Source organism: Pongo pygmaeus, chromosome Y (genome assembly GCF_028885625.2).
Source record: "Pongo pygmaeus isolate AG05252 chromosome Y, NHGRI_mPonPyg2-v2.0_pri, whole genome shotgun sequence".
NCBI lineage: Eukaryota > Metazoa > Chordata > Mammalia > Primates > Hominidae > Pongo > Pongo pygmaeus.
Genome location: NC_072397.2, coordinates 9,665,401 through 9,676,929, shown reverse-complemented (window position 1 = coordinate 9,676,929; position 11,529 = coordinate 9,665,401). Strand labels below are relative to the sequence as shown.

At 33.1% G+C, this 11,529-nt stretch overlaps 1 pseudogene; it reads right to left on the bottom strand.

The window, feature by feature from the left end:
• Window positions 1-231: 231 nt before the first annotated feature.
• The window catches only part of LOC129025878 (gamma-taxilin-like), a 45,563-nt pseudogene continuing 34,265 nt past the window's right edge, over window positions 232-11,529 (bottom strand).

The window sequence follows — 11,529 nt, the reverse complement described above, 5'->3', positions numbered from 1 at the left end:
TTAAGGTAATGAACACATAAACGTACACTTTGAAGGACAAGGCAATGAAAACATGCATTCCAATAAAGGGGGAAAATGAAGCTGATGTGCAACATAGTTGGGGAAATTAGTAAGAAGCTTTCTGTACTACACAGTCCAGTAGTTCTCAAAAAATAGAGATATGGTAGAAAAAGTAGAGGAAATTTTCATTACAAAATCAATAGTTACAACTAAAAGAGAAACATGTACACAAAATGTATCCATCAGTACAATGATAACACTTCATCTTAATCAATGCCTAGAGGAGGTCCTGTGGAGAGGGCCTTTTGATAGCATTTTGCTTCATTCATTCCTTTGGGGTCAGCCTCCAGATGGAATCCTGGGGCTCTTTTACAGGAAGTGTACAGCATATTGGAAGAATCCAGGTCAGCACAAGAATGCATCACAGGCACTGCTAAATCTACATCTGCTACTTTCACAGAGACCAGCCCTTTCAGAACCCCCACTTTCTCACTGAGCTCATTCCTTTCTATTTGAAGAGCCTTGTACAGCTTCTCTAACCACTCCAATTTTATTTGAAAGACCTTATAGTTTTCATCACGAATAGTTTTCTGTAAGAAAAAAAGATAAGATTTATGTAACCTTATTAAATATCATTAGGTTACTATATCCAAAATTGAGTAAATTGAGCCATAATAAAAAAAGTTGCTTTGTTTTCATGTCTTAAACCTCACTGTATGGTGCTATGTTAAATATTTAAAATTATTGTTACGCAATGCAATAAAAATTATCTGTCATTTTCCTTAAAGTAACCAAAATGGACCTTTTGACTTTAAGTATGACCTATGAAGTGTGAAGAAAATCAAGGCTATTAATCAAAAATACCAGCAAAACTTTTCCTATAGAAGCAAAGATAATGTTATAATTGTTAATTTATTTTGTATAAAATAACTCACCAAGGGAATGCACATGTTTTCTGAAAAAATAATTTCAAACTGATAACTGTCAATTTTAATTATCTTAATTAAAATAAGCCATATTATGCTTTTTCTATCATCTAATAAGCTCTGTAGTGAAGAGCTAAAAATACATATAAAGAAGATAAAATCATATCTAACTATTAAGGGAAGATGCTATTTTCATCTACTTGCAGTTTTTCTACCCAAATATAAATAATTTGTTTTAGCCATATTATATCATTACTGAAGTCTCATAGGATGACTGAGTAGAATGCTCATTGTAAAATCTAACAATCAATTCATTATACATTATAATATCTACCATTAAATGATAATTATTGCTATAAATATTATCATTGGTATAATAAAAATAACTTGAGAAAATGTTTAAAAAATGCCAGCAGTAAGAGTTCATTAAAGTTATTTTTACATGGGTTTTTCTTCCTTTCTATCATTTTTGAGAAGAGAATGTTCCAACATTTTCTCATGAAATGTTATAATTAGTCCAATCAAGTTTACAAAATAAAAACTTCAGTAACTGCAAATGGTATGCATCTCAGCTGTATTTACAGCAAACTTGGTAAAATGTACTTAGTTCCCTTTTGGAAATGAATAAATCAAGGTAGAAAAGCAATGGAGATACTAATTCATGCTCTTAGGGGAAAATCTGAGTAAAGCTATCTTTTCTAACATAGAGCAAATGACTCTCAAAGTCACAGTATCTGAACTAGCAATATCAGCCTTGCTTGAATACCTAGAAATGCAAATTCCTGGGCAACGCCAGAATTTAACAAAGCAAAAAACTATGGGGGAACAGGGAAGTCAGTTTAATAATACTGACTTTGTGCAACTTCAACTTTGCTATACAGGAAAGCAAAATCTCGATATGATAAAGTTTTCTTCAACGAAACTCTGAGATAATAACTATGTTGAGGGAAAGAAGTTTATCATATGCAAGAAAATCTAACTCGCTGCAGCAAAGTGTATAAATAGAACTTGTAGTTATTAGGCACACATTCTGAAGGTAAAGACACACTTCCAGAGGTTATTTAATTAAGGCTAAATAATGACTTAGTCTTTGTACTGAAATAAGTAAGTACCCATTATTTAGTCATGTAAAACCTTCTTACCTCTTCAGCCATTTGCAGAAGTGTTTTATTATTATTTTCCCATTTGGTACACAATATTACCATTTCTTTTTCCAGTTTTTAAATTTTCTTTGTCAGCTGTGAAGCAACATAATCAGAAATTTAAATTCTAAGTTTCATACCCTGATCCACCACAGAAATCACTTTACAATGTTCGTCCCTTCCTCCATCACTTCACTCTTCTCAACCAGCTGACACCTGTATTGTCTTTATAAGAGTAAGCGGTATCTGTCTTTTGTCAGTAAAGCTTATCTCAGAATCTCCTATGGTAAAAGCACCAGTAACCAAAGCATAAGTTTCACATTAAAAGAAAACAAATTTGTTGCCCTTAATTTCATGGGAATCAGCACATGGTAGCTGAATTCTCTCAATTAAGACTGGTGTGTAGCTCAGCTCAGCTGTGGACAGTAGAGCTGAGATCTCCTGCTCCTGAAGTATATGAAAAAATGTCCAAGAGTTTTCTGGAGAAATGATAAATTAAACTAATCCATCAGATTATTTTATGTACTCTCAGCCCCAAAGTAGCTCAATAATCTGAAAGCAAATCAGTGTAAGAACTAGAGGTAGCATAATTTAGGTAAGTAATCAGGAAACAGATATTAGCATTTCTGAATCCTTAGTTTAACTTATCCTTTCAATTCACAAGATTGCTTTATTTCACATTTTGATAAAGACCAAAATGGTCCAAAAATAAGGGGAGGAAGAACCTATACTACAAGAACTGAATTCCTGGAAACTCAGGATAAACTTTAGGTATATCCTTCAATCGGCTTTGTTCCAAATACAGGTAATGAGCCAGGCAATGTTAAGGAAAATAAAGGTAAGATAGAGCAAATATCCTGTGCTTTGGTTAACAAACAAAACTGTATCACAAGTCAAACTCGTACAAAACCTATGAGAAGAGCTCTGGAAGATCTGTTAGGTGCTGAACTACAGTCACCTTTAAACCCACTATGTAGCATACGCTACAGTCCATCTAACACTTTCACTGTGCCTAACAGTTCCGCTTCCAGTGGAGTCATAGCTGAAAGGATAGGCAGGAATAACTAATTTGTTACTCAATGAATTCTCCAAATTACTAAGTCTAAAAAGTAATGAAGGTAGTAATTTGAGAATTTAACACAACAAAACATTGACTGAAGTATATTAGATGTTTTTGCTCTTTTTATTTTTAACCATGAGAAAAGAAAGACACGGAAAAGTTAAATAACTTGTTCTATGGTCATCTATAGCACAAAAAGATCTAATAATAATCAAGACTAACATATATTGAATGCTTATGAATTTCCCAGACCCAACTACTGTACTATTTCCAATCAGCACATTTTAAAGAAATCTCAATTTAAATAGGGAAATGCCAAGGTAAATGACTCACCCTAAGGAAGTCACAAAGTGCAAGCTAGAGATCTCAGTTTCAGAGTTCATGCTCCAAACCGCAGTGCTATCTGTTTATTTGGGGAGACAGATAATTCTACTCTTTAAAATTGCTATTTTAGCCTGTATTCTGAATTGGAATAACCCAGAACATTTTTCTACATCTAATTTTAAAAACCAGTTTAAATTTTGTATTAATTAAGAATACATCTTGTATACTGTGTGAATACATATATATAGTTTATATATAATATATATAGTTTATATAGATAATTAAATTTTGTATTAAGAATACATCTTGTATATTGTGTGAATATATATATATAAACTATATATATATATATATATAGTTTAAATTTCAAAGAGTAAATATATTTCAGGTTTAGCTAGGTCCTCAGAAATAAAGCTATTCCTACCAAGACATATTATTAGTTTCCTTGGCTTGGATTTTTAAAATAATTTTATATAAAATTTTTAGTTTACATAAGGCTATGTGAAAGAACTGAGTAATTAAGAGAGGTGACTAAACAAAAATCATCTACAAATAAACTGTCCTTAATGGAAGAATTCTCTTTAATTATAGTAAAAGTCTCAGAATATCATGATAATTAGTATTCTGGGGCAATTTTAGGGAAAAATGCCTGAATAAGCTGGTGAAAGAAAAACAAAAGGATACTATCAGATTAATATAAACTCATATAAGTAGCAATTTTTTTTTTGGTTTTTCTTTCAGAGACAAGGTCTCCCTTTGTCACCTTGGCTGCAGTACAGTGACATGATCATGGATCACTGTAGCCTCGACCTCCTGGCCTTAAACAATCCTTCTACCTTGGCCTCCCAAGTAGCTGGGACTACAACTGCACACCACCACGTATGGCCACTTTTTTTTTTCCCCAGTTTTGTAGCGATATGGTACCCAGGCTGGTCTTGAACTCCTCTTGTCAAGCAATCTTCCTATCTTGGCCTCCCAAAATGCTGGAATTACAGGTGTGAGCCACCACGCCTGGCCACAGTTATGCTTAAAATAACCTCTTACATCAATTACTTCTTACACAATATTCTATTAAAAATATGTAAATACCTTTGCCGTTTCCTGCTTGAAGGCCGTAAAAAGTTCATTGGTTTTTGCCATAGTAGCCTGGAATTCTTCAAACTTATCCATATAAAGGAAAAGCTATAGAAAAAACTGATCAAATATTCAGAGTTTCAGAAATGCAATTTAAAACCCCAAAAGATTTTAAAATAACATAGTAACTTTCAAAAAACTTAATATAATTAAACATTAGGTTTGATAAATTACTGAAAAACAACAGAAACACATATGCAATCCCTGGACTGCAGAATATATGCCTGAAATTTTTATAACCCACTGAAATGCACTGAAACTTCACTGTCTTCATCATCTTTAACTGTAAATGTTAAAATGTAAGGCTGGGCATGGAGGCTTACGCCTGTAATCCCAACACTTCAGGAGGCCAAGTCGGGTGGATCATGAGGTCAGGAGTTGGAGACCAGCCTTGCCAATATGGTGAAACCACATCTCTACTAAAAACACAAAAATAAGCTGGGCACGGTGGCAATTGCCTGTGTCCCAGTTATTTGGGAGACTAAGGCAGGGGAATTGCCTAAACCCAGAAGGCGGAGGTTGCAGAGAGCTGAGATTGCATCACTGCACTCCAGCCTGGGAGACACAGTGAGACACTGTCTCAAAAAACAAAACAAAATAAACAAACAAAAAGTAAAATTACTTATTAGCTCTACTCCATCAGTTGTAATAAAAACTGAAGTACAGTGGTATAGCTGTGAATTTCATATAACTATAATACTTAGGGTATTACCAAGTCTTCTTACATTTGAAAAGCTTTTCTTGTAAAAAGAGCATCCCTTTAGAGTATTTAGCTTAGTTGAGGGTATCTAGTTCTTAGTTTAATATTAAGGCTAACTCTTTCCTTTATGTATGCAGAAAAATAAGCCAGAAGCTGAATAGTTTGATGGGGGAGAAAATTAGTGGGAGTACAAATAAGAAAAAGATAACCTAAAAGAGGTCGAAAAAGCAATTTTCTATTAACGCCATCACATAGACTTTTTATTTTAGGTGGGAGAATAACAGCAGCAAGCCATGCAGAACATTACATTTAGTTACCTTTTTTCATAACCAGGATCACACTGACAATGGAAATGTTCATTGCAAACCCCAATCTCTCTGCAATTTGTTAAATCTTGTTATATTTATTACACTAAGATATCTGCATCCTTGGAATCTACATACCTTGTGCTGACCACAAGCAGTTTCAGGTTCTGTATAGGTCCCCCATGTTTTGAACCATTTCTTGCATGTGCCGACAAACATATATGACCTCCAAAGTAAGTATATTGTATATCAAAGTCTGTCATTGATACTGGTTCTGAATGTGTCCAGTGACAGACAATCTTTCCACAAATGATATCATAAAAATGACAACAGGAAACACATTTTCCAAATTTGGCATTTAGAAAATTCTGTACACAGAAGATTAGCAGACTTAGAAAATTTTCCAAATAACTGTGCACACTGTCTATCCCTATCTCTACATACTCCTTTAAAGCAATAGCTAGTCTTACTATTGCAGTATCCTAAATCAGGAGCTTTCACATCAAGTACACAAAGTGCAGATGTTCCATTGTGATTTTCTGGAAAATCACACATATCTATGCTTTTTCTGAACAACATTTCTGATATCTTTCCTTAGAAAGTGAACATACAGCATCTGTTTCCTTTATCTCAAACAATAAAAGCACACAAAGACTAGAATGGGACACTATGGGGGTCCAGAATGTAAAATGGAAAGAGCCCCAATATTTTTTTAGAAAGCATACACACACACACACAAAATTTTATGGGGAAATAGGACTATCTGGTCATTTGTAATATTTTAAAATTCCATGTAGCTACCCATAAGACAAAATTCTAAAGGTTTTAGAGAAAATATCTGGGACAGAGGAAAGCCAACATTCAAAATAGCCATCACAACCAGCCATCACAATCAACCTGGAACTAGGGGTACCAAAATGAATAAAAATCATTTATGGTGCCAAAAAAAAATCAAGGCAAATCAGAATGAATTGGTCACCCTAAAAGAAGAGAAAGTTTCCAAGAGGACAAGAATCAAATCCTCTGTTCTGGTCTGTGGCTGGGAACAAGGAGACACAAATTCTGCTATTCTCTGCTGTTAAATTACCTGCTCTTTCAGTTGTGCTTCTTCTTGTTACATTTCTTCATATTTGTGTCTCGATTCTGTTGCTTCTTTTAACAACTAGAAAACAGAAACATTCTGACAGAATACTAACAACAATTATAAACATGGTCAAAATGTCTAACAGATAGGCTTAACCTTCCAGTAATTATCCTAGCAACAATGATAGGTCAACCCAATTATCTCAATTTCTAACTACTTGTATCTCTCATCTGCTCCACTGGTGAACACTTAGGAATGTAGGAATAATTGCTTAAAGAGAAAAAGTAACCTAGAAACATAATAAAGTTTATAATACTCAGGGTTGAAATGTTGTGTTTTACATGAGGAATAACTAGACATCTACAGTTACAGACAGAAAACGCAGCTGAGAATCTTTACATTGTCTAGGTTATTTAGAAAGCCCCTGAACTCTGTAAAGGACCGGAGCAGGTTAAAAGAATATGCAGCAAAGCAATGAAAATAGAGACCTAGTTTCTGGTCACTTTTTTAAAACCACAGGCAAGGAACAGCTAAGGGAAGAAAAGAGATTAGTTAATATTGGAGTTTTTCAGAAACATAGATAATAAAGATGCATAGGAAGCAGCTGTGAAATTCAGTCACTGAATTTCTAAGGTAAAATGTCACAAATTATGTAAATAAGCCTTAAGCCACAAAATACACATATAGATATACATAGATACATACAAAATTTATACTCCAAGTTGAAAGGTGCAATTAAGTTTCTTTAATTGTGTACTGGTATCTGTCAGCTTGCAATGAAGAGACATGCTGTGTGAAATATCTCTCCAAATCCTAGACTCATTCAATATGAGAGGCTTGAATGAAAAAAACACTAAGGAACTAAATATTCATAACATGCTCTACTCAGGGCCTACATTACTTGAATGAAGAAAATGTAATACACCACATTACTAAAATCATTTTTCATTCATAGAATATAGTTTCATTTCTGTGGGGGTAAATGCATATACTCAAATGGGATTTTTTCTGTGTTCTCAATTATGGACAGACAAAATCTGAATATATATTCTAGCAACAATGCTAAAACACAGATAATTTTGTCAGAAAATTATACCAGAATATAATCAAAGTAAACAAATCATTTACCAATTTTTAAATTGCTTATTTAAAAATGAAACGTAACACTAGGTAGAAGTCTCATGTTCAGTAAGTTGGTGTAAAATTTAACTGTCCCTAAATCTCAAGGCCTATCTTGCCTAATGACTGGCACATTCTTTAACTTGGTGACCACTATATAGAAAGCAAAATTATCTTGTTTTTCCACTAATTTAATCTTATCTCCAGTAAATTTCATACAAAAATTTCATCGGAAACAGAAAGCTTAATACACACACACACACACACACACACACACACACACACACACACATACATACTCGCATATCCCAAATCCAGAAAGTAAGAAACAAAATTGCGTGCCCTGGCACTATGTTAAGTGAGGAGTTTGTTTTAAATGGCTTTGGTTACAATTTTGGCAATCTTTTTTTTTTTTTCAAGAAGTAGAACTTACAAACTCTCTCTCTCTGATGTCCTTCATCAGCTTCTTTTATCAGCTGTGCTGTTTGTTGAAGTCTGGCATCTACAAACTGTTCTTGTAATTCCTTATGTTTGAATGCTTTATTAATTTGCTACAGGAAAACAGAATTTCTTCCATCACTAACCAAAGAAATAAATACAGTGGGGAGAAAATATAACACAAATTTCTAGAATCCTGCTTACCCTTCTTTTCTGCTGCTACCACTGTAGTTAAGAACACTGACTCCTTCTGTCTCTGTCACTGCAGAATTGTCTACAACATATCATCTTGCAAACTATCCCACACTGGAAAGAGCATAACCCTCTAACTGCTGCCCCATGCCCCACCCTATCAGACGTGGGCTGTCCCCATCACAATACTTCTTGCTTCTGCCCTACACTGGAAAAAAAAAGCTGATATTTTATCAAGAAAAAGATGGATAAGGAGATCAAAATATCAAATTCATTTATTGAATGTAATATATTACATTCAATATAATATAATTATAATTATATTATATAATATTGAATATAATATAATTCCTGGACATTTTTTGTTCACAAAATCTTCTGAAATTCCTTAATTGTAGGTAGCCTGATAAAATGAAAAAAATGGTCTGGAGCAAATCCTAGCTTATTGTATGATCCAGGACAATTTCTTCTCCTTGTGAAACACAGTTTCCTTAACTGCAAAGGTTCATGACCATACCTAACTTGCAGAGTTGCTGTCCAAATCTATTCAATAATTAAACTGTGTAAGGTGCTTGATGCCTGGCACATATTAAACATTTGGTAAAATTCTGTTATTATTTAAAAGCTGTATCATTAAGTGCTATCGTACATACAATAGACTCATTAGGAAATCCCTTCACACATGGAGGTTCTATGTGAAGGAAGAAATGCTAGGTGAAAATAATGTACTTAAATTAAGTTTTGAGAAGACTGCAACAGATAATCTGTCTTAATCTGCAACTGATTTTATCATTATTCCATTATTTTCTGATAAAAGAAAAAGATTGTAGTATCTAAACAAGACTTACAAGTAGCACAACTTGAACACATGTACTCTCCCAATCTGCTACTTCTACAGCAAATTTGGAGAGTTTAATACAGTTAAAAAATATAAATCCTAAATAGTAAAATAATAAAAAAATAAAATTAATTATTTTTAATACCATTATTTAAAATAATGGAATTTAAAGGGTTCTTTTAAAAAAAAACTGATGATATTCATAACACACTTTATAACATAAAACAAATTTAATTTTTACAAGTTCACTACATAGGCCTAAAAACTTTCTTTAATAAATACATTCCAAGGAAAAAAAAGGGGGGGAAGCTTATATACTAAAAAGACTTGAGACATATTAAAACAATAAAATGTATAAACCTTATTTTGATCTTGATGTAAACAATCTGAACCGTGACAAGGTATGTGATTACATAGTAATTGTTTAACCTTTTGGTGTAAAAATAGTACAGTGATTATGGCTTAAAAAGAATCTTATTTCATGATGTACGTTCGAATAGTAATAAATAAAATGATATCTTGGATTTGCTTAAAAATAGACGGAAACAAGAGTTGCTAGAAACAAAAGTAAATAATTGCTAAAGCCAAGTGATATATTCTACTATAAGTTTGCAACTTCCATAATAAGTTTGAAATGTTCTTGAAACATAGAGGAAAATGGTTTAAAAGATACTCAAAATCTTAAGAAAAATGTTTTCAAAAGTAGCATGAAAAGGTGTAAATTAAAATAACATTTTGATATGCACAAAATAATATTTACTGTTTCATTAATTTGAAATTGTCACTTTCTATTTCCAATTTTAATCTACTAACTAAGGATTTCAATATATATTTTACTAGATTAAAGCATAATAAAGGAAGGGGATGCATCCTTTGAAAATTGAAATCTTACCCTATGTATTTGACCTCTAAATGTAAAGAAAAAATAAAAACAAATAAGCAGGTTATCACCTATTTGTTTTTTGTGTAGACATCATACAACTTCCACATCAATTTATAAAATAACTCCAATGACCAGGTTCAACAACTATGAGTCCTCCACAAACTTTTTACTTCAATGATTACACAAACAATATGACTTGGTGATGGGTAATTAGTAGGTTCCTTATTCTCACAAATAACACAATTCTCCTGTTTCTATTGTTCAGATTGTCACAGAAATCTGAGATACAGACTATTTAGGGACCAAATCTGTATTACTAGGCTGCATAAGAGAAAAATATCTGTATGCTATAATGACAATCTTGTAGCATCATATGGGAGACAAGTGGTACACATCTCCTAGAAATCCCTTTACTTATCTTACTCCACTGACACTTGGGCCAAGTGATGCTCCAATTTAGTCATTCTGTTTACAGGTTTCTACTCTTTTCCTAATAAACATGTAATTTCCACTGTGCATACACAGAAGTTCTAAAATACTGTCCTGTGAAAGAGTTTTTACTTTACAGTAGGGTGTAGCTTTTGCTACTGGTGACCAGCTCTCAATAAACAAACCAAATGCCATTTACCTCTTCCCTCAGTGCATATTGGTCAGTGAGCTTCTTTAGCTTTTCTCCCATTTCCACGTTCTCCTGCTGCAGTTTGGCATTGTGTATTTCATGCTGTTCCAGCTGGGCTTGAATTTCAGTTAAAGTAATTTGGAAATGTGCAGTTACTTATTTAAGACCTTCTTCCTCCTCTTTTTTCTGCTGCATATGTTCTTCCTTATTATCCAAAATAATGTATGTTAAAAGTATAGACCTACAGATAAAGCTCTCAAAAAAGAAGCTACTGCAATTTGAGTTCATTTATTGCTCCCATGAGGTGTTGCTTTTAAACTATAATTCCTCCCCGTTATTTATGACCAGAAATCTCTCATTTACAAGCAAGCAGCTTTTTCTAAGTAGATAATTAGAGAAAAGCAAATGCCCTATTATAAAATAAGTATTATCTGCTGATCCAGATATTCACTGTACTATAATTAAATATAAGTAAGGTGCTGCTCCACACAGTTAGTTTCTTCCACATTATTTTCCCAAAAGTCATCCTCACTGGTTAGGCAGTATACCATCCTACATCAGCTTGAAGATCTTACAGCCTACTTTCTGAGTTACACTTTCAATTTTATAAGAAGGAAGGGACAAACTAAATCATTATCTTACAAAGTTTACTTTCAAAGTCTTACTAGGATACAAGTGTCAAAAGACCTCTACCTAAACAGTTATCAGTACAGTCTAAATATTGACAGTGCTATCTAATTTTATTATATTTAAATCCAAGATTTC